General features: G+C 32.1%; 1 protein-coding gene across 3 annotated transcripts in view; it reads right to left on the bottom strand.

Moving 5' to 3' along the window:
* The window catches only part of LOC106884018 (uncharacterized), a 1,573,201-nt gene that overhangs the window by 1,125,456 nt on the left and 420,712 nt on the right, over positions 1-27,033 (bottom strand). For all 3 annotated transcript variants that reach the window (XM_089350855.1, XM_089350881.1, XM_089350853.1), the window contains exon 3: positions 26,600-26,683. The gene's annotated coding sequence lies outside the window, so the exon portion shown is untranslated. The remainder of the gene's footprint in view (positions 1-26,599; positions 26,684-27,033) is intronic.

Raw genomic sequence — 27,033 nt, 5'->3', positions numbered from 1 at the left:
CTTTTCTCTAAATTATATATTTCATATTATATACTGTGAAACTTAATTTAATTTTTATTTTTGATAAATTGAATTTAATTGACTTTTTACATGTAAATTTTTAACCCTAATATTATTATTATTATTATTATTATTATTATTACGATATATATATATATATATATATATATATATATATATATATATATATATATATATATATATAGATATAGATATATATATATATATATATATATATATATATATACACACGCACGCAGGCACACACACAAACACACACACGCACTCATGTGCACGCATATGTATATAAAACGTAAGATGAGGAAAAGTCTTTGCACCGTACATTAACAATATATGTAAAACTTTTTTTTTATATATTGTGTCACGAGAGAATCATTGAGTCAACATAATTAACATACACACTGGTTTAATTAAACTCATTCATTAAATATCCGGTTGTTTTGTTTGTCAAATCGATACTCACAGAAAGGAGAGAGCTGATTCAAAGACTAGAGTTCCAGACCATCATTGTAACTGTAAAAATCTGTTAAACCTTCCAAATGTTTATCATTTAAGTTTTATATATGAGCATGTCTAGATATGCAAGTACATGCATGAGAAGGCATAAATAAAGCAAACCATAATTTGCATGTGTACATATATTCATACATACAAAAATACTTTGTTGCTGATGTTGAAATTCCAATGAAGGAATCTGGGTTCCAGATTAGATATTTACTCTTTCCTTATTGCCTAGAATTGTGGAAATAAAACTGAATAATGATATACATACGTACATACACATGCACAAGCAGACGCTGCCACGCACTCACAATTTCTCAAAAAAAAGAAAAAAGATAAGCCGGCCTCTATAACGGACGAAATTAGTAGTCATTGAAAATGTTGCAAGAAACTGCGAAAGAGCTTTTATACAAAAAAAATTAAAATAAACAAAAACAAAACAAAATATTTTTTTTAAATTAGTGGAATTTAATTATTGTTTGTGTGAATTGTATTTGCATGATGACTCTCCTTAGACAACACAATATGTGTTTCAACACAGGAATTCATATAAAGTATCTTCTATACCAGATACTAAAACGAAGTAGAATAGCCTCTCTTTATAATTTACTACGATATCTTTCAAATACTATTCATCATATTCATCTAAGTGGTATTACCACTTAGAGTCGTATGAAAATGGGAACAAAATAGAACTATTTCAACATGTTATATGCCTTCTTTAAAGAACTTCTATTTAGCAGTTTGATGTATCGAGGCACTGAATTGATTGCTGTTATATTCTATTCTTATTAGTGATAAGACACTATATTGATATACGGATACTGTGCAATCTGTGACACCGTTGCTGTATTCATCTTAAATTCTAATGACTGTAACAATCTGTAAGAGACTTAAAACTACGTAAGATTATGGACCTAGAGAAGACATATCTCCATCGAACTGTTTGACCCCATTTCTGTTCAAAATGATTATAAAATCCATATGTGTGCAAAGTATTGCACATGATGCATATTTATTTCTATGATTGCATATGTTTCTTTTGATATACTCTCCGTAGTAAAAACACACTTTCAGAAATACAGAAATATATATACATATATGTGTGTGTGTATGTGCCTGTGTATGTGTATGTGCGCTGTGTGTACACCAGTGCATATACATCGATACACACACGTATATCTATATCTATCTATCTATCTATCTATCTATCTATCTATCTCTCTCTCTCTCTCTCTCTCTCTCTGTATATATATATATATATATATATATATATATATATATATATATATATATATATCTATATATATATATATATATATATATATATATATATATATATATACATACACAAAGATATATAGTGAAAATGAATTCACTTGCGCATGTATCATAAATGAACGGTCACAATCGATGTGCAAATGTATCATATTGCTAAAGCGCAACGGTAGAGTTGGAGAGGGAAAAGGAAAGATTCAGAAAATTAAGTGTCAGAAAAAACCAAGAAAGTATCATAGTTGTTTTTAAAGTTATTATTATTTTTTTTTTCGCGTTAGACGCACTAATTTGACTCGGTTTTTCTCAGTATATTTGCTAACAGATTGCATAAAATAAATTCATTCTATATATATATATATATATATATATATATATATATATATATATATATATATATATATATATATATATATATATATATATATATATGTGTGTGTGTGTGTGTGTGTGTGTATAGGTATATATATATATATATATATATATACATATATATATATATATATATATATATATATATATATATATATACATATATATATATATATATATATATATATATATATATATATATATATATATATATATATATATATATATACATATATATATATATATATATATATATATATATATATATACATATATATATACAGAGAGAGAGAGAGAGACCGAGTATTTGTGCCGAAAAATACGAATAATTTCACAAATAAATTTTCTTTTGAGAAACACGCATTTAGGTACACTACGTAAAGAGATAGTATGTTTAAACTATAGAGTTATTGTTCTAAGAACAATTGTCTCCCCTAGTTCTGAATGTTTTTTTTTCTATTCTGTAGGAGGAGATGCTATAGGAAATCTTGAAAAGGCAGAAATAATTAGTTCGAAATAATCAAGCTGTTCTCGTTTTCATCATGCTGATAGAGAACTGTCTTTCAGACACAGCTTTATTTATTGAATGATGCTGTACGTTTTGCTTACGCATATCTACATTCTCATAAAATCTATTCCTAACTACTTAGTTTTACACTAGCACATACAGGGGACTCAGGCTAATATATAGATGTATACACGTGCATGCAAACATGCACGCATATATATGGATGCACATGAACACATAATACATACATACATATGTGTGGGGTGGGGGTCTGTGATTTTTGCGCTTGTATATGTACGTGTTTATATATATTTTAAACTTTAGTAGAGCTGCAGCACTAAACATGCACCGCATGAATGTTTCAATTATTTTTGGTAGATTTGGAGAAAAATATGGAGATTTATTACAAGTTTGTACCATAAGAATTGCCTTTGAAATCTCAGCTGGTTAGAATTGCCAGGTTTTTAGATCATATCTTCCCGTGATACATGATGTGATAACATGATACAAAGATACATACATACATGCATATGCATATATATATATATATATATATATATATATATATATATATTCTCTTTTATTCTTGTACTTATTCTTTGTAAGCCAAGTAGTTATTCTGTAGGTCCTTTTTGCCGAACCGCTAAGTTACGGGAACGTAAAAATACCAGCATCGGTTGTCAAGCGATGTTTGGTGGGGAGGAAGAAAGACAGACACAAAATCATATACACACATATACGTATATATATACATATATACGAAGGTTTCTTTCATTTTCCGTCTACCAAATTCACTCACAAGTCATTGGTCAGCAGGTTTGTGTTAACTAGTCTGAGACAACAAAACCAAGGCAGTTTAAAGGTTTATAGGGCATTTTTAAGGAGAAAGGTAGTGTTACAGCTGTTTCAGGCATATACAAAGCAATTCCTTCATCAGAAACGATATGAGAGTTAATTACAAGGAAATAGTAACGATATGAGAGTTAACTACAAGGAAATAGAGTTCAATATAAAAAGTTATTTTGGAAAGGGAAGGATATAGGAAGTATAAAGGGAAATATGGGAAGAAAAATATATGTTGGATGTTAAAGCTGTTGTTCCGTTATCCAAGGAATGTGCTATGTAGAATGGGTAAAAATGTTTCTTGCCCATGGTATGTAAATTCTGATAGCTTATTTAGCCACGAGTTTAATGTCACCGAAATACTGAAGGTGAATAATATGTTAATGGAATTGATACTCAATTTAAAGGCATATCCTCAGAATCAGTATAAAATGAACTTGTGTCGTGAAATTGAATGTATAAAACAAATGATAAGGCAAATGTGTGCCTTTGTTTGTTACTACTCTTTTCTTCGATCTAATTTCTCATATTGTCTCTGATGATGTGATAACTTTTAAATCCTTCAAACAGCTATAAGACTAACTTTCTCTTTATAAATGTCCTAGAATTTTCACACTGCCTTGGTTTTGTTGTCTCATTCTTTTTAACATATACCAATGCACACACGACCCGGGTTAGACACCTCAGCCATACCATTATCAAACTGGAAGCTTAGCAGTGGTCTTTCTGTAGTACTTACATAGACATACCTGCATTTTGGATCTTCTGGATACCGAAACGTCTTATATATATATATATATATATATATATATATATATATATATATATATATATATATATATATATATATATATATATATATATATATATATATATATATATATATATATATAGAGAGAGAGAGAGAGAGAGAGAGAGAGAGAGAGAGAGAGAGAGAGAGAGTGTGTGTGTGGGTGCGTGTGTGTGTGCGTGTGTGTGTGTGTGTGAGAGAGAGAGAGAGGCAGAAAATGAATAGGGCTAAATATCCAGGCTGGTACCGTAAAAAATGCATACAGATTACTAATCTCCGTATTTATTTTGAGTGTTATATATATATATAAGCGATATGGTGTAGCTGCTTGCAAATGTTTATAATAGCTATCTATGCTTTAAACATATGAACAATCGCCTGCTCTATAATAATATGTTTAGCCTCGCTAAGAAATAATGACCCCGATTATGAAACACTTGTTTCACACGCAGCAATTATAAGTGGGCTATCGATTAGTTTGGAGTTACATTAAAGCAACTGATAACGTTAATATTCTCACCTCAAACTGTTCAGATACAGAGTGTTTTCCTATAGATTAGTTTGCAGTGTAACGGGCTACAACGTACACGATTAACAAGGTAGATCAAACCATGGCTTTGCTGTATTATTTAACTGCAGGCTGGAGCAAGTGCATATGAAATTAAAATTGTTACCATGGTTTTGCTAATATGTATTTATTAAATTCATATTTATCTAATATAGTTTTATGCCAACAGCAAAAAATAGGAGCATATATTTGCACTTCATTTGTACTGCACCCAGGAATCGTGGTCGAGTAGTTTATGCATTATATATGCCTCCTGTTAAATGCTTTGGCAGATCTAAGTTTTGTACTTGTTCCTTTTTCTTTCCTTTTGATTGAAATAATGTGCACTGGTGATACCCAGGGTTATGTGTCAGTCGGCTTTGCTTCACTAATATATAAGTTAATGGTAATAACATTTTAGTGTTGAATCATAGGGATGTGTTGGTATGATATTACACCTAGTTTACTAACTGAAACATACTCCTTCATCTGTCTATATTTTTCAAATTCAGATATCGTTTTCTTTACTGCATAGCTGTTTCGTTAGTCACTGAATATTTTTCTGAAGCTTCAAAATTTCTGAAGCAAATTTCGAGGCGGTTACACAATCCATGTTGGCAACTAATACGGTATAATATATTCCAAATGTTATACTTTAATTATGATTTACTGACAATGGTTTCTCGTAACACTCTTATGGTAGTCAATCTGTTTGGATGAACGCATGATGAGTCTAACATTTCTTGTTTCTACAACAATTTTATTACTTAAATAAGACCCTTACGATATTTGTTATTTAACTAAGAGACTCTGCAAGCAAAAGATAAAGAATTATCTTTCGTCTCACCGTTCTTGAGGTAGACATATTTGTGGTACAAGCTAATTTTCTAACAAAACATGCAGCTGGTAACTTCAGTTTAACATTTTTCAACCCAGAAGTGTCTCTTAATTAGTAATTACAATATTCAGCTGACAATATCTGATTTCGTATGTTGCATATAAGAGACGAAGACGCGTACTTAACTTCTTTCAAATTGGCTGGTGATTTTCAATTTATACGTCTTAGGATAAAATTACAAAACTCTCAAATTATGTTACTGGGTCTCCTAAGCTAATAATGCCATGAACAAAACGCCCAAATCACTAACAGTAGAAGTAGCACCATCACAACCACCACCGCCACCTACAACAACAACAACAACAAAAACAATGACAATAACAACAGACTATTTTTTCATAAGTAATTCTGTACTCGCTATGTGAAACAGTAAATATGCGAAAACGTCAAATTTCCTCTTTCGTCGAATCGATGATTTTAAACGTAAATGATCTCGCGGGCAGTGGTTTAAGACGCATGAAATTAGTAGCGCCATATTTTTGTACTGGATAGCCTTTGAAAATTATATGGAACTGAATGATTACAGTGAACAGGTATGCCACAGCTACTACGGTTTTCAGCAATGTATATGTCTAGGTCCGATTTATACTAAGAAATAGTTGTCCAAACGTAGCCTTGAGCGCTGTCATACGCGACAAGAAATAAGTAGAATTCTCTTTGTTCCGTTTGTCATTTGAAAATCCGCATTGATCACGAAATTTGTAGGACAAATTTACACGAACCCTATCAGATAATAACTGCATTTTTACAAGTGAAAACCAGTTAATTGAACAATCATCCAATTTGAAGAGGAATCATCAATTAACGCGATTGGTGTTACAAATGTTCATATTCTGTGCTGCTGTTAGTAACATAAATCTTTGCTATTTGCAGTGTTGTTAACGTATTGCAGCGTTGGAGTGACTGTGTAGTGACGCCATTAACCTTCATATTTCTATGCTTTTATGCATTGAAGACGTGATAAAAAGTCTTAGAATAGCGATGCATAGATATACATATATTCATGCATGCATACATAGACACATACATGCATATAGACAGACAGAGAGATAGACATATGTAGCTATCATTATACTGTACTTATAAATATAATGATTTTGTTTTTCCCTTTAGCAATTATTTATAGATATATGTATGCCAATACGTGAGATATTGTTTAATCCTAAATCATACGTGTGTGTGCTTTTGTGTTTGTGTGTGCGTGTGTGTATGTGTGTGTGTCTGTTTGTACTTATAAATGGCAATACTGTACATATTATCCATTAACGTCTAACTCTAGCACGTATACACTTTTGTATCAACGAAGGTCAACACTTTTAATTGAAGGAATGATTTTCATGCTCTTTATTCTTAACCCTATTTAAAGATGACATCGATAATATTTTATCAGTCTGCTGCAGATTATTTATTGTAGATACTAGACTTACCAGACACTTTAGATTATATGGCTGTTTATCATCGCGTGAGTTGAGAATTATTTTGTGCCAGTCTTATCCTTTAATTAAACCAATGCAATATCTGATAGCGATGGAAGAAAATGTTATTAATAACATTTAGAAAACGAATGATTCTACAATCAATGACAACGTGCTGCAGTTGCATACTGTAACACGTATATTATGAGACAACAAAACGTCTAAGATTTGGACATATATTTTTCTACTATTTGTAATTGGTTAAAATATTCTACTGTCCAAGTGAAAATTCATTATAACTTAAGTTTATTAACGCAACATACTTCTCCGTCAGGAAAGTTAGGTATTAATGACATGTTTATGTGTAAACATTCTCACAATTCGCATTAAGTACGATTTTTCTGTTATCTATAACCAAGATTACGATACAAGTTTTATTGTACGTTGCACTACTATACCTCATGTTATTACTTCCTACTTGCAATTTTCAAGATTGTGTAGAGCCATTGTTTGAACTTACATTACGACTTTATAAGATCTCTTACAAAACTGGAATATTGAATTCAATACTTAATAATTGTTTCGTCTAAAGGAAGTGATTCGATTCCATATATTGTTGTAAATATTAAATATGTCATACATGAAACACTACTTGTTTAACTAATGAAATCTTATTCATACATTTGGAAACTGAAATTGTTCCTAAAATACTCATCATACCATATGTTATCGGACATATTTAAATGCCAATGATATAGTGTTTACTGCCACTCCCTCCTCCACTTGTATATCATCGACCATATTACACATTTGCTTAGTTAGAAAATGTTTTCTCAGTTTTAATGATGTCATTCACGTTACTGAGAATTGCATGTCATTGGACTTATAAGGAGAACATAGATGAATATTTTGGAAGCAACGTTCATAGTTTAATTCGATTATAAACTAACAATGCATTATTTTCAAGTGCGAATTTCATAAAAATTGTTCATGTATCCCCCTCATAGTATTAACTAGCAATAGTAGAAAAATGTGTTCACCGAACATAATGAGTTAAAACTCTCATAGAATGATTAAAATATAGGTTTTAGTTATAGTTGTGAAATTAAATCCAGCACCAGGCATATTTTTTACAACTTCAATCAATGGTGAGTTTCTTGCATTTAATAATTATTAGATATAGGTAGATACGTGGGGCAATATGCTCGGCATTGAGAGAAGTGCAGACAATTGATATTCTGGTAAATGAAGAAAATGAATATTCTTGAGAATTAATCGTCTTCTAAATAGATACATAATGAAATTAAGAAGCGAAGTAATAGTATCAATTCGGCATATTGAGAATTCATACGATAAGAATTTTATAGACGCAATTTAAAGCTCATAAAAATGTGTGTCTATGATACAATGGCGTTAGTTTACTGGTAAATATTTTCTTGGCAACGCACAAGGAAGAATTATTTAGTAGCTGTAATGTCAATTATGTGAAGGTTACATAAGGCGAGTATAATACTATTTGCAGGATTAGAAGCACTTGAGAGACCAGTCATCTAGCTTTGATCTATAAAGCCCATGAAGAAACGACGATTTATATTCTTATGTACGGCAGCAAAGTATAAGAGAAAAGAGCAATTGCGTGCGTTAACCGATTGCAACAGTAAGGCAGGATTTAACCTACAGTTCTGTTGTTCATAAAATGGCATCGTACTAAATTTTGCTTTACTATACAGATTTCGTATGTATCTCACAAAATTGAGGAGATGAGAAATAGACAGAGTCCATATATGACTATATTTATTGTGAGGAACAATCATCATTTACTTTTAAATGATAAATATTAATTAGCACCCATTTTAAAAATATTCTATCGCATATCTTACCAGTTCTATCCATGTCCACTTTATTGCTTGATACATAATTTGACTTGCAGCAGCAGCATATTTATAGCATCTAGATAAATTTCGGGACGTGGAATATGTTACTTTCCCTTTTGTTTAGAATTGGAAGATATAATATTAGCAGGATAATGTGTTTATTTTCAGATATAGAAATTTACGGAAAGGTACAGTGAGCAATAGTGAATATCAAAATAGTATAGTGTTAGTGGAATATATTTCATTGTTGATACTAATATTAAAACGCCTATAAAATATCAAATAAATGAGATGTGATCGTCAGTGTAATTGAATGATGTGAGATACATATATTTAAAATCTACGTATTTATTGTTCATATACTATCGGTTTCTACTTACATTTTCTTTAGTATTTATTACTTTGTACACAATGATATTAAAAACATACAGAGCATAGCATCCATGCTTCTCAAATATGCATACACATAAATATGTACACACATACACACACACACACACAAACACACACACACGCACACACACGCACACACATACACACACACACACCCACACACACACACACACACACACACACACACACACACACACACACACACACACACACATATATATATATATATATATATATATATAGACAAGTTACTCTTTCTTCATTTCCAATTTCCACAGTATTCAGAGTTTCATTAAATATAATTCACTACTTATAGATATATCAAATAGCTTTTCGTGATATAAATTTCCACTAATACACTGGTCCGATTCTAATAGCAGAAAAATCTTCCATTTTAAATTGGCAACTGTAGGAAATAAATTGGAATATATAATACATATCTTCAAATTCCAAAACAAACATTAAGTAGAATATATAATTTAAATAATTTGATATACTACAAGTGCTTTCAAAAACGATCTCTAAATTAGTCAGCAGAAAATTAAAGGTATTTAATTATGTAAACCAGGAAATGGATTGATATATTTTGATTTTGCGAAAAATATATGAATGCTGTCGAAGAACGTCAACATAAATTTGACAGCCTTTATCAATGTCACTTGTGATTTATGAATCTGTATCTTCGTAGCATGTGTTCTCAAATACTATTAGGTTCTAAGAATACTTGAGATAGTTTCCTACTCATTTCAAGGGAAAATCCACAAAAAGATACCCGAGGGAGAAAGTAGTAGAACATTACTTGCCTGGAACTCATTCCGGTTTGACGTAGCTGTTCTAATAGGAAAATGAGTATAAACGACATAGCGCAGGGCTTCGTCCTGCAATCGAAATTTACAGCTTCACAAATCTAAACACAATGCATTGAACTCAACTCCTCTCAGCACGGTCATTACGCTAGGCTCACAATTTCCCCATGTATAATTTCCAAAATTTGCGCGCACATCGAAAACCAACGCTCTATAATATGCAAGGGATAGCATCCCGGGTCCCTGTTTACATTACAATAAAATTGGGTACATTCCAAATCAAGTTGGTAAAGACTGATAGTTAGAGTGTAGTGGTGGGTTATTAATTGTATTTACGTAAGGTATAGTAACGTTTGATATTTATGTTAAGTTTTTTTTCTCTTAATCACTTAATTTTATGATCATTTAAAAGTTTCCTATTTTTCTTTAGATCTCCCTTTTGCGATCGATGTCTAACGCGCGCGTGCCCACACAAATGAACACAGGCATACACATACACGCATTTGCAATTATCCCTCACAAACACGTTATTATTATTCATATTTTAATATTTTAACAATGGGACTCTTATATACGGTTTTGGAATATACAAATCTATATAGTTTGTACATATTTCACATTCAAATATCTCACATTATGCAATTTTCACTTATTGTGCTCTGCAAATCGGGACGTGAATTTATATAACTTATATATAATACTTTATAAAAATATACAATAAATTATATGGATGAATAGGTTTCCATACTCTTTATTATTAATAGTCTAATGTGTGTGTGTGTGTGCGTGTGTGCGTGTGTGCGCGTGTGTGTGTATATGTGTGTGTGTGCGTGTGTGTATGTGTGTGTGTGTGTGTGTGTGTGTGTGTGTGTGTGTGTGTGTGTGTGTGTGTGTGTGTGTGTGTGTAGGCAAAGACCCCCTTCGGTCATGAATGACGAGGGCATTAAACCTACAATGTTACCCTCTGAGGTACATATCCGGGCAAGGTTGTTCATAGAAGCCCGGCAGTCGACCATGCATACCAGACTTCCTTGTCCACGTTACTAATGTTATCCAAGCGAAAGGCAGATACACCTTGGCACCAGTGATGTCGAAACACATTTCTACAGCTAAGTGAGCTGGAGTGACGTGAAATATAGTGTCTTGCTCAAAGCATAGCAAAAAAAACAACCATGTCCTGGAATCTAACTCGTTACCTCATGATTGTGATCCGAACGCTCTAACAACTGAGTCAGATACATTCACTATATATGTATATATGTATTTATATACATCAATAACTATATATATATATATATATATATATAACTAGATTTATTTGTGCGTGTATTTGTTTCTGTGTGTTTATTTGTGTGTGTATGTGTGTGTGTGAAATTATGTAGATAAAGTGATTAGACACATCCAACATTTTAGATATATTAAATGTATCAAATACAAAATATACATGTATACATGCAAACCGAGAGAAAGCAAAATTTGGTAACTTTCAGGTGACGAGACTTTATCTATAAATATATAGATAGTTATATTAATAGGTGCAAAAGACAGTGAAAATTAATGAGGTGGAAGGAAGGTGTTATACGTCCAAAAGCTGTTTATACTGACACGACGATCCATCACAATATGCGGCCGTATGGATGCAGATAGCATCGGGTGAGACGCGCCTTCGCTATATGGCATCATCCTTTCTCTCTCCATCTCTCTCTTTCTCTCTCTCTCTATCTCTCTCTCTCTCTTTCTCTCTCTCTCTCTCTCTCTCTCTCTCTCTCTCTCTCTCTATATATATATATATATATATATATATATATATATATGTGTATATACATGAGTGTGTGTGTGTTTGTGTGCGTGTGCAAGGACTATATATATCTATAAATAAATATTGTGAAGTATATTTGCCACCTAAATGTGGCTAACCCTTAAGTGTTCATGCTACTGTAGCTTGTAGCCCCAAGAATACATCTCCTCCAGTTGACTATTGACACACTATCTGTGCCCTATTAGTATTTGCAGAGGGAAGTCATCGTTCTCATCTCCAGCTTGGCGTGATACACACGGATCCGAGTTTCTGAGTAGTGACCTGTCATCAGCGTGTGACAACCACCGGTTGGCGATGGGAAGGGATTCTCAATCAAATATATATACTCTTTCCAGTGACGAAAAGTCACTGATCTCGAAAATGTGGATCTCGGGTCTAAATTAATTTTTCGCTTATGAAAAGTATTTGTGAAATTTTGGATATGCACGCAGAAGTTATCTAATATTTTATTCCTACACTTAGGTGCGTGATGATAGCTTCTGTTTTTAAACAGTGATTCATCCCCGTTGTTGTAGTCAGTACTTCTGTTAGTCGATGTTTTCTGCAGAATTCCGAAATATTGTCTCGTATTTCATCCTAAATCTTCGTAGGGTTGGTGTAAATTTAATCTTTTAGCTAGTATACTGATTTTTGTTACAGAGAGAGCTTCCTTTGATAAATCAATTACTTTGGGTTTCTCCTGTGTGATTTGTTCCAAAGTGTGTTCCTGTTTCTCACCACAGAGTGTATTGGAAATGTGCATTGTGGTTTTGGTTGGTACAGGTTATCAGTGTTATTAATTGAATAGCTGTGAGACTACTTTGCTGTCTGGGTAAATTGGTTGGAAGTACGTGGTTCGAGTTTCTTCGTTGGTATAAGTTGTCGGGCTTCTTAACTATGTTTGAAATGCCGGGGATTGGTTTTGCTGACTGGGTAAATAGGTTGAAATTCCGTAAGTCGAGTTTCTTTGATGATGGTTAGAAGAAGTCTACTGTCTACAGCTTTTGATATTAAAAGTGAAAGGTATGTCAACTGGAGATGTCCAGAGAATATACAGAAACTTACAGCTGTTTCGGCCAACGATAAGTCGAAACAGCTGTAAGTTTCTGTATATTCTCCAATTGCTAAATGTACTTTATATTTTTATAACATTAAATCTTAATATGACATGGTATGTCGTAAGCATTTGTATATTGTGGATTTTGTCGTTTTAGTTACAAAATAAATAAATTAATTCAATGGAAAACGCTGTCTGCAAGTCGGTGGATACCGCATTTTCTCTTCCATTTTCTTATTGCTATATAAATTTAGGGTAAAATAACCCCTTTTACCCACACCCACTTATTATATTTGGTATAACACTGGTGTAACAATAATTGGGTACACTCCCAGAAGTATATTAGATACATACTATCCGATAGTGGGTTGAATCCTCAACCCCTAACTCTCTTGCATTATATATATATATATATATATATATATATATATATATATATAATATACAGTGATAAAATGTTTTTACCTGGACACAATATAAGAAACAGGATCTTAAGATTTGAAGGCTTTACTATATATTTACTCCTTCCTTGAGCTATCCTATTTGCGTAAACATCTATTATTATTATTATTATTATTATTATTAATATTATTATTATTATTATTGTTCAGTAGTTTTATTTTTATGACGTGCTTTCACTTCACAACCGAGCGCAGCTCTGTGCGCCTTGGGTATGTGCTGTGGTTTGCTGTGGTGCTCTTATGGTTACTGTATTGAAAGTGTTTTGTGTAGAACGTGTGCAGTACTCAGTAGTGCAATTTTCTGTATGTTATATATATTTGTAAGTCCTGGTGTTTTTGTTATGTATTTGTCTGAATATTTTTTTTTATTATACCTAAGGCACCTACTATAATAGGAATTGTTTCTGTTTTTAGATTCCACAGTCGAGTTATCTCTATTTCCAGGTCTTTGTATTTTGAACGTTTTTCCATTTCTTTTAGAGAAACGTTGTCATCTGCTGGTATTGATACGTCAATTAGAAAGCATTTTTCTTCTTCATGATCTTTGACAACTATATCTGGTCTATTTGCCTTAACTTCTCTATCTGTGTGTATTGGCATATACCAGAGTATGGTCGCTTTCTCGTTTTCTATGAACATTTCTGGCGTGTGTTTATACCATCTTTTTTTCTGTTGTTATTCCATAGTGTTGACATAGCTTCCAGTGTATATAGGTCCCAGCTCTATCGTGTCTGTGAATATATTCCTTCTTAGCCAGGACTGGACAGCCAGAGATAATATGATTTATTGTTTCTTGTCCATCTCCACATATTCTACAGTTACTTGTTATATTTCTTTTCATTATGTGTTTTTGGTAATTTCTGGTGGGGAGGCTTTGGTCTTGTGCAGCAATTAAATATCCTTCAGTCTCTGCTTTGAGTCCTGAGCTTCTCAGCCATTGCTGGGATTTTTCTGTCTATTTCTTTCCCATTTAATTTATTATTATTATTATTATTTTTATTATTATTATTATTATTATTATTATTATTATTATTATTATTATTATTATTATTATTATTATTATCATTATTATTATTATGTATTGAAGCCATGCACACATCCGTATATAGGACTATCCAGCCAAATACTTATTTATAAGTTTTGTCATTTACTTAACGCCCTAGGGAGAATCACACGCAACAGGACATGATTCTTACCATATTCAAACTTGCCTTCTTATTTTCTTGTCCTTTCTGTTTCTTTATTTATCTGATTTTTTTTTTATTGGCGGGGGGGGGGTTCTTTTCACTATGATAAAGCTCCATGTTTCAAATCGGTTTTATTACCAACTCTGATATATATTTTTAGCATAATAATGGTGAAACCAATCAACATTGGCTACAGAAACAGCTGTAAGTAGGGATGTAGTATTTTTACAAATAGTTAATAATATTTCATGCGAATCGATTGTGCATTATTATTATCTCCATTTTCTATTTTCTGTAAATTCTATATATATATATATATATACAGAGAGAGAGACAGAGAGAGAGAGAGAGAGAGAGAGAGAGAGAGAGAGAAAGATAGGTAGATAGATAGATATGTATGGAGTGGCTGGGTGGTAAGTAGCTTGCTTACCAACCCCATGGTCCCGTGTTCAGTCCCACTGCGTGGCACCTTGGGCAAGCGTCTTCTACTATAGCCTCGGGCCGACCAATGCCTTGTGAGCGGATTTGGTAGACGGAAACTGAAAGAAGCCTGTTGTATATATGTATATATATGTATGTGTATATGCGTTTGTATGTCTGTGTTTTCCCCGTAACTTAGCGGTTCGGCAAAACAGACCGATAGATTGAGTAGTAGGCTTCCAAAGAATAAGTCCAGGGGTCGATTTTCTCGACTAAAGGTGGTGCTCCAGCATGGCCACAGTCAAAAGACTGAAACACATAAAAGAATAAAAGAGTAAAAGAATAAAAGAGTATATATATATATATATATATATATATATATATATATATATATATATATATTCATACACACACATATATCTACATATGTGAGTGTGTGTGTAACTGTATATATGTATGAATGTCCGCATTATGTTTGTGAGTACCAGTGGTGTGTGTGTTGTAAAGAACATTGGAAATTTATAAGCACTTCATCCTCAAGAGCCTACAACCTGGCGTTAAACTGATAATATATGTTTTCTATTGCAATCGAAGCTCATATAAGCAGAAGGCGTTTAGTTTCCTGAAACGATGATAACGCAGAACAAAAAAGAATTAATTTCCCAGGGTACTTAATTTCCTCATTTACACATCGGTTGCCAATTTGTGTATGTTTGATAACATAATATAACAAAATATATTCTTTTTTTTAGAAAATCATCGTCACTAGTAGATAGATGTTACATATTCAATCATGAGGACCCATCATTATAATTGATTTGAATATATCTATAAATAAGAAACGTTTTGGCAATGTCTGTAAGAACCCGGTTATATATTTTGGCAATATCTTTAAGAACCCTGTTATCATATGTTTGAAAATTTAGTAAGAATTCTCCGATTGATATTTGTAAGCTGTTCAGTATAAATGTGAGTTCGGTTTAAAAAATTACAGGTCTAAGCAAAGACAATACAGTGTAATAATTAAGAAGTATGATTCAAATTTGAAGTGTAAACTTAAAACTTAAAATTTTGCAACTTCCTTTATCTGGCACCCTTCTTTATCCAATATATCTTTTTTCCTCAGCTTTGTATAAAATTTTATTGATCCAAACGAACTAATTATTGAGTTATATTGATTTGGAAGAACACTACAGAGGCAGACTACTCTTCACGTAATTCCTGGTAAATAATGGAATATGTTTCCTTTATATATTTTAGAGTAATCTTCGTTCGTTAGATTATCCACCCATCTCAATCAGAGTAAGACGTAAATGCCACTATGTGTAGCATAACATTCTCTGGAAGTCAAAATAATTTTTATTTTATTTTCTATGGTGGCATGGCGTTATAATTTGTTGTGAAATTTCTCACTGTTGAACTTGTGGTTTCCCACAGAAAAGTTTCTTTACACACACACACTTACACACGCACACACACACGCACATACAAAGGCACGCACATACACACGCGCGCGCACACACATGTCGTATTCCCAGTTTTATTAAATAAACACATGTATTTTCCGGTTACGACTTTATATTGAAGACCTGTTTATAAAGATATCCGTCAAAATATGAATTTTATTTCAATATTATAACATATATTACTTCTTGCAATCAAATGGATACTGTAATAAGGGTTGTGTAGTGTATTTATATGTGTAATTGAATTATAAAAATGTATTAGCATGTTGATATATTTATACGTGATTTTTTGATATTCGTACAAATGTCTCTAATATATCGGCATTTAATTTCATTAGCAGAGAGAAGATTTTCATGAAAGAAACCAACATAATTTACTAACCTCAGCTTGTCTTAAATATTATTTTTAAACAGTTAATAATGACACGTTCTGATTTGAATTACTACCTCAAAATGTTCATATATTTGTTTCTATTTTACGTTACATGTTTTACCATTGTCAGTTCATTTCTCTTCATTGATGTCATTATGATACTTATGTATTCGAAAAAATTCTTAAATCAAATACATCTGTAGGATATTCAGCTCTACGTGTTCCCATTCATAATATTACGCCATCATACTACACTAAATATATATATATACGTATGTGAGGCGCATTCTACCAATAGATACATGCAAACGAGTTCCCAAAACTAAAATGGAATACACATTTACATGCAATCGTATATGTGTATGAATACATCTGTTTCTGAACATGCATTATGCATAAATATATATTGCGAAAATTAATACAAACATTCATATCCAACGAACCTCCATGTTTGTTTTCCTTTCGCTTCCTTTTATGTCTCCACTGTTATTTTTTATGTTCCCAACTCCATAAATCCTAAATTTTATTTTAGAATTTATGGGAGCCACTGTTTTTGAAGACGGATATTGTCGTTAAATGCTCAAAATGAAGAGTAGATAGACTGTCAACAACTGATGGAGGGTCCTTTCTCCCTGTTTACTTATCCTGTTTTCCACCTTGCCTCGTTGTTTACGTATTTCACTCATTAGTGGAAAAGATTCAATGTCTTACATCTGTTACTGGGATATCCCACCTGATGGGATATTCCATCATCACAGACAAATAGGGAAAATGAGAATGGCATAGATTAATGACATATCGACAAAGAGGACAGGAGTAAATAAATAAGGAGATGAAAAGACAGAACAAAAAAGAAGCCTAAATGTTCACAGTTCAATTTCTCTATGTTGTCGAAAATAAGTCCATAAGTCCTTAAATGCAATCCTGCGTAGATTCCACGTGGGCTAAAATCCTGATTTTATAAACATCCAGAAAAAAAGACATGAAACAGTTCAACGTTCAATAACGTTACTGAACGATGATATGGTCGTGTATTTTGCTCCCATACGTGATATTCCTACGTAAATTTGACCAAGTGAAAAGCATGGTTCTTCAAGTTGAATGTTATCAATGCTCGTGGCAAAATGAAAAACTGGGATAGGAAACAGTAACTACTTGAATTACAGGAGTGTAACTGCTTAAATTAGAGAGGAATGAAGATGGTCTCACATTTACAACAAGTTTGATTATTTGCCTCAATTCAGTTCCTCATAAGTTGGTGCACATTTAGTGTTGTACCATTCCATAATTTTTGCTGAGACAAATTAGGCAATAGAATAAAAGCTTCCTCTCAACCAGGTACCTGCATTTTACCGGAGAAAGGAAGAGACATAATTTTGATTTTATATATATATAGGTATACGTATACATGTACTTATGAATATATATATATATATATATATATATATATATATATATATATATATATATATATATATATATATATATATATATATATACATATATATATATATATATATCTGTGCGTGTGTCAGTGTTATTTCTTTACTACCCACAAGGGGCTACACACAGAAGGGACAAACAAAGACAGACAAACGGATTAAGTCGATTATATCGACCCCAGTGCGTAACTGGAACTTATTTAATCGACCCCGAAAGGATGAAAGGCAAAGTCGACCTCGGCGGAATTTGAACTCAGAACGTAGCGGCAGACGAAATACCGCTAAGCATTTCGCCCGGCGTGCTAACGTTTCTGCCAGCTCGCCGCCTTATGTGCGTGTGTCAGTGTGCATGTATAGCATACGGTTTTTTGTTGCATATATAAGACATTCTAGTCGTTTCATTCACTACATTTGTAGGGAAGAATGTTCGAAACAAATATCGTAAACGATCATCAAAAAAGTAAAAGTATAGTGACAATTTTAACAAACATGTTTGGATAAGTTTGAAATATGTGCACAATATCATGAATTAAAACATTTAAAAATGTAAACAAATAAAAATGAAAATTACCATGTTATAAATAAGTGATATTTTATAATTGTTTAGTTTGTTCTTTTTGTATAAGTCAATAATATTTGCGTTGTTAAGTTGAAATTGCATTTGTGCGATTGACTGGGCTATCAGACTCTTTTAAAACTAAAGATATAAACAGGAAGTATGCGAGGATGTTCTCGAATGGAGGGAAGTTGTTTACAATGTAATTTCAATATTTCATTCGTCGTTAGTATAAAATTTAACAATAAATGCACGAAATTTAATTAAAATAGATATATATAGGAAATCTTAAATTTTCATATATGTGTTGTATTGAAGAATGCTATAAAATGTGGGTGCATATGTCCTTACATTACTGTATATGATTCGTAAGATACGTAAGTAGTTATATACATGTATATACGTTTGTGTCGGCAAGCGAGTAGTCTCTACGTGTGTGTACATATCTTTTTACACACATATACATAGTCACACACATGCAAACGAATATACGTCTGTATAGGCGCATACATATCAATACGAAGTACTGTAAGAATGGGTGAGAGACAAAAATGTCATTTGATACATTTATTTAGTGTTGCATATATTCAATAACCGATTGATTCGTCTCTATTCTGTTTATATTTTTGTGCGATCTATTGCCACCCATAGTTTCAGATATGAGATACTAAACTAAATAAAATAAAAAGGTAAATGGAATTGGAAAACGGCTTCAAAAGGAAAGTATTTTGGCAATCATTTACCTGTTGAGGGCAAACAGGAATTTTGGATAACCAGTGACTGCAGTTCTTCGATTATATGTTCCACATGATTCAGAAGACAAAACATTAAAGGTAATTACCCAGTGTTCTTTGAACATGTAATTGAAGACAATTAGAAGTTTACCCGTGTCTATTTTCCCATTCGATTTTTTTAAATTTAGGAGTCGGACATAGCAAAGTATTTTGAATATAGACAGGTAATATTATGCCACATTGAATGAGAAAAGTCTCGCTGCAGATAAGTATTGTATATCCTGTATATGTGTATATGTGCTAGCTTGACGAAGCAGGGTATGTCCGGATTACCAGCAGACAATCATATGATGATTGGTGAGAATAATATGAGAGATCGATTTTCCTATTGTGGAATACTGCATAACTGTTCAGTGTAAGCAATATATTGGACACATTTTGCAATTAAGCAATTTTCGCATACACACACAGACACACACACACGCGCACACACACACACACACGCATATATATCATACGAGGACACACACGCCAGGTTTCATGCATTCACATACAAATGCACACACGCGTAAACAAGATTATCGAACGTACATATCACGTCTTCAGCTAAATAATGGTAACCTTTATGGGATTGAGACCTTGGCGGAATCGTTCAATCGGCGTTGTTAGAAGAAGCGTCAAAATGTATAGCCATTGGCTAGGAATTAGTAACTTAGATTCCGATGGTGGATTTGCAATACTTTTCTTCAACCGAATTAATTCTTGATATTATTTAAATTCCGTAATTCAGACGTTTTTGTATACAACCATGCATACGTATATATGTATTTCATGCATTTAATATACTTTGTATATTGATCTGCCTAACTTGCTTATCCTTATATTCACCTCTGTATATATATGCGCCTATGCCTGTGTCTCTGTATTTGCGTATGTCCATGTCTGTGTCTTTGTGTCAGTGCTTTTCCTGCCCGCTCACGCACACCGCTTGTCAACTGGTGCTGGTGCGTTTACGTTTAAAACAATGTTCTGCAGTGGATTTGGTCGATTAAAAATCCTTCAAATTGCTGTTGTCAAACGACAGAGACAAATTACACGTAAAAGAATCTGTATGATTCTAATATGTCCTATGAAGACGTCGTATTTCGTCGTCTCTAAGGGACTGGTCCGAACGGCGTACTTTCGCCGACCGACCCTACTGACTGTGTCAGTCCACTATTTATTAGTAGTGGACCTGCCTACTTCTCTCCTGCTTGCGTGCGCCACAACAGATTAGTGCTATTATTTCAAATGTATTCCTTTACTCAGTTATGAGTAATTATGACTTCATTTCTTGGTGCGGTGCATTTAGCTGCAATTGCTTTATTTTGGCTCAATAAGCATCATCCTATTATTATTACTTGTTTGATTATTTTTAAGGGCAGTCATATGTAACGATTACTTGTTGATATTTATACCTCAAAGATAAAAAAAAAAAAATTAATTATTCATAAGATATATTTCCAATTGTAACAAAAATTTCATTTATGCTATAATATGAAATACACTGGTTCATTTGCTTTCCTTCTGAATTGCTATAGATATAGATTATTCGATTCTATTTGATTCTATAGATGACAATGAAGACACAGATACAAATTTGAGACAGTTAGAAGAAACCTAAAGTAATGCCGCGAGCCACTTTTCTGTGTTTGCAAAACAACTGCTTTATGGATTGATTACAGAGGGACTCAAAGTTAGATATAAGTAAAATGGTTATGGTTCTAGAGTTAAAGGATCGTCGAATAAAGTTATGCAGATAAATAATTTACTTAAAATAGTAAACACATTTTAATAGACAATTTAATATTGAATTGCTCTGAAATCTGTAATGTATCAGGTATTAATGGAGGTAGAAATGTGATATAATGTCGCTCAATTCACATCAATTGAATTATTTCTGTTTTCTGTGTAAAATTGGCCATTCCGATATGAAGTGTCAGAGCACTTACTTTCATCTAATTTGTATATAAATAATCAGTAATTATTACCCAGTATCATACATTGCTTTAAAGTTGAACCATTTTTGGCACATAGCTTCATTAAGGTTTTGAACAGTCTGATTTTAAAAGTAAATATGATATATTTTCATCATAATAGCCCAGTAAATGAAATGAAGTAACGATAATTATTCCCCTTCCAGCAACTTATTAACTATCATTATGGGTGCGTTTCTTCCTTTTAAACTGACATGAGTAGTGCAATAGTCTCTGTGCATACGACAGTCCCATGTATCTGTATTTTCCAGTGGTTTACAGAAGTTTATATTTAGAAGTTATATAACTGAACGGAAGTAATCATTTATTTAAAAATTACAGCCAAATCTGTTTGTCTAACATCGCCCTCAGCAACAACTTTCTTGCCGACATAGTATCAAAGATGATAATATTAGTTATTGGCTCTCATTCAAGTATACTTAATAGATGAGAATAACAACGTACATTCCGATGAAAAAGGGCGTGTTCTTTAAACAAAATTACCTAGCTAACTAGCAATTTATATATACATCTATGTATATATATATATATATATATATATATATATATATATATATATATATATATGTATATGCGTGTGCGTGTGTGTGTGTGTGTGCGTGTACAGAGAGAGAGAGAGAGAGAGAGAGAGAGAGAGAGAGAGAGATGCATGTATAAGCATATACACATGTATGTAGATTTCTATGTATGTGTGTATGTGTATATATACGTGCGTATGTATGTTTCTATCTACAAAGCTAGATGTCTGTCTGTATATATGTGTGTGTGCATGTATGTATGTATGTATATACGTATGTATGTATGTATGTATTATTTATGCATGCATGTATATTTGTGTGTGTGTGTGTGTGTGTGTAGCAGCTGGGGATAGTGCTAATCTTTCCGCACTGAGGATCGCAGAAGCGTAGTTTCGATTCTCATGCGGAGTAATGTTTTATGCGAAAGGCTTCGTTTATTTCATATTGCACTGCGTTCACTTCCATGTGAACAGTAGATTTGTTCACAGTGTCGATGTTCTATTTGCCGAGAGCTAATGTGCAGCACACATATTTGACCACTATCAGCCAATAATCTGTAGGGACTGTTAAACAAGCAGATGTGGAGGCTCCTATCGTTTACGACAGGAGAGTTCACCGAATGTATGTATGTATGTACGTATGTATGTGTGTATGTATGTATGTATGTATGGATGCATGCATGTATATATGGATGGATGAATCGAGGGAGGGATGAATGGATGGGTGGATTTATGCATCTATTTCAATAAGCATGCATGTCGAATGTACGGAAGAGAAGTAGATATCATTGAATGTTTCTTGTAGATTTAATTCAATTACTAGTTTAATACTTCAATGCCGTTACACCACATGCGATTAACAATTCAAAAGGTAGCATCCTTTAATACATTGCGAACAAGTTTAAATTCAATATGGAGAAGAAAATTAACACGCCAAATATATGTGTGTGATTAGCACATGCGTCAAATGTAGAACAGCTATAGACTATGAACATCTTCTATTTCTCAAATATAATTAAGAGAAAAGAGGAATCATTATGTTTATAAAAATGACGTGGAAGATAACTTATATGTTTTCAAAATACGGAGATTTACAGACGGAGATTTTGATATAATATCGGTTTTGCATTGAATGAAAATAGGCAAGAAAAGAAGTCTCAGATACGTTGTGTATTTATACATAGAAACACAAACGAACACACACACGTATATATATATATATAAATTGGGAATGTAAAAATAAAAACAAAACACAAAGGATTCTGCGGTACACCTGATTCAAGCTTTATAGTTGTTGCATCATTATTGGTATATAATTGATAGTATAAAGCTATCTTCAGCCGCAAATATATTCTTTCCCAAGAATTATATCACAAACAAGAAATTAAAATATATATATATATATATATATATATATATATATATATATATATATATATATATATATATATATATATATATATATATATATATATATATATATATATATATATATATATATATATATATATATATATATATATATATATATATATATATATATATATAATATATATATATATATAGAGAGAGAGAGAGAGAGAAAGAGAGAGACACACAGACATGCATACATACAGACAGACAGATACATACATATACACGTACCTCTATGTAAGTGTGTAGTTATGAATATGTTTGTTTGTGTGAGGTGTCACATTAGCTATATCATATAATGTGTATTAATATGTTAAATAACAAGTTTACACCAGTTGGACATTGTAGAGCATGGTGAGTAGAAAATTAATTCGGTTGTTACATAAAAAAAATATGCCTCTAAATCTAAGTTTACATTTCAGATATAGAACTGTTAATCCTAAACGTAATTTCCAAGATTGGGTGATAACATTTCGCAACTAAATGCTTGTTCTCCTTATTTACACTGCAGAGAAATAATTCCACATGTAAATGATCAATAGTTAAATATAACGCACACATATGCGCGCGCCGACATACATCATACATATACACACGTATATATATATATATATATATATATATATATATATATATATATATATATATATATATATATATATATATATATATATATATATATATATATATATATATATATATATATATATATATATATATATATATATATATATATATATATATATATGTATATATATATATATATATATATATATATATATATATATATATATATATATATATATATTATGTGTGTACATTTATATACATTTACTCGTGTGTTCATGTATGTAGCTATGCATATGTCATACAATAGTTAAGTATATAATGTGTATAGAGCAGGCATGGCATGGGTGTGAGGTAAGAACTTCGCTCATGAGTTCACTTCTACTGCATGGTATCTTCTCCAAGTGTCTTTTGCTATAACTACGGGCTGACAAAATGCTAATGAATAGATGTCACAGATGGAGTCTGAAAGAAGTGCTCCGTATGTGTGTGTGTATGTGTGTGTGTGTGTGTGTGTGTGTGTGTGTGTGCGTGAGGGTCTGTGTTTGTTTTTATGTTTGTGTTCGTCCCTCCTATCACATGGGAACCGGCGTTAGAGTGTTTTCGTATACGTAACTTAGCAGTTTCAGCACAAGACCGAAACAGAAAGCACCAGATTTAAAATGAAAATATATACTGCGGTCGATTTGTTCTAAAAAAAAATTTGAAGCCGGCGCCCTTGCATGGCACCAGGCTAATGAACGAAATAAAGTGAGATAAAAAAGAAAATCAAGGTTGATTCTCTCGGTTTCCATAATATAACGTAATATATGCATACACACAATATATATCTTACATAATTACATATTCTTTTATTATGCAATAGAAGTATATTGACAGTAATTGAGCCACTTATGCTTGTTATCGAGACTCTCTACGCAGTATATATGTTTTGACTTGATCACCTCATTTTGTTGAACTCAAAGCACAAACGCTAACATATAACTGTGCTTAGATCTAGAACAGAACCTGGTAGTTGTTTGAATGTTAGACTTTCAATTATAGAAATTTGGACATGTCACTTAAATTACCAGGGAATTCTATTATATGACATTGATTTCACAAAGATCAGTTACATGGGTTCTGTCAATTTAAGAACACATATTACTGCTACTTTATAGCAGTGAGAAGCGACTATAGTAATCTGTATCATGTCGAGTATAGGACTGTTGTATTGTATAGATTATATACTCGCTATTTACTATTTAGTTATTATGAATAGCATTAAATATCACTGTCTGTGACATATAAATATATTCCTTCAAAACAAAACGACATGATTGTGGTTGCTATTATCCCCAACTTCTTAAATCTTATGATGCTATTTATTCACCATGCCCACCCCATGCTTCTTTATTTTTGCCATAGATTACTTTATATGTTGTTTCTTTCATACTTTAATAAAATCAATGTTTATTTGTTTTCTGAATATATAAAAGATGACATGTATTCATAGGAAAAAATACTCTCCCTCCAACATATTTGGCTTTCTGAAACACTACTTGCTATATTAAAGTAATATTCTTTTCTGAAGATGTATGAAGGAAAAGCACGACCGACTATACTGTGTTCATGAGCAGAAGTGGGGGAGCTACAAAGGCTCGTGCTGAGAATGATTATTTGGGGTTTCAATAAATGTAACACGACCAAAGTTTCAAGGCAATGTTAACAATTTTTAATACGTCATAGGGGTAAGCAAATAGGAAATAACATTTGCTACGCAAGGACAGAAATCGTGTTAGACGGTGTTATAACTCAGTTATAATTTGTAGCTTAATTTGTCGACTTCAAATTTACCAGGATTTGAATTTATAACGTAATAGCGCAAACGCAATATCAATAAATAATTTATCCCATGCTCTAATAATTCTGCGTATGGGTTACACTCATTTATCAATATAAATATTCACGCTTATCTTAAATTGAATGAATTACTGAACACACAATATCTCATGCATTTTTATAGCACATGATAACCCTATCCTGCTTTCAAAATGTTAATGTTACAAATCAAAATATTGTTGGTTGTCATGAAATATTAATCAGAAGATCGTGGACTATAATTTGAAGGGAATAGTATTATTTCTTTTGATTTCTAGATACATGCGTATAGGAAGTAACGCTTTTTGACAAATGACAAATATGTAATGGCGGAGTCGAAACTATTACCTATTCCATATCCACTGAAGAAATAAAACGGAGGAATACTGTCACCGAAATATATACAGTACCTACTTCGGCTTTCAAAATTCTTTTCTATTCCAATTATTTAAAAATATATATATCTTACCTTCAAATAGATTTCTTGTTATATTTTACTGTTCATTTTAGGTAAAGCAATATTGGCAGTGTAATATTTTTCTTGTTCATATTACTGAAAATAAAGAAAGAAAATTTACTTATGGTATTCAAAGATAAATTCTTAAATATATATATTGCGTTGGCAAGAAAGTAATTTCGGTATGTTTGCGTGAAGAAGTCAGTTGTTTTTCATACACAAAATGACAACGTCATGATTTCGCGCCCATAGGACTTCTGGTCCTTATCAGCCAAAAACTGAAGCAAGTACGATCTCAGGTCATAATCATTATTCAGCATTTTACCACTGAGAGAATTTTGCAAAGTGAGAAATAAATAGTAATCTAATGGTGTAAGTTGAGGGCTATATGCTGGATGTGACATCACGTCCCAATCAAGCACCAATAAATTTTCACTAGTTATGAT

Source organism: Octopus bimaculoides, chromosome 1, assembly GCF_046866305.1.
Source record: "Octopus bimaculoides isolate indiv1 chromosome 1, ASM4686630v1, whole genome shotgun sequence".
NCBI lineage: Eukaryota > Metazoa > Mollusca > Cephalopoda > Octopoda > Octopodidae > Octopus > Octopus bimaculoides.
The sequence above is the reverse complement of the archived record's forward strand: the minus strand, read 5'-3'. Positions and strand labels throughout refer to the sequence as shown.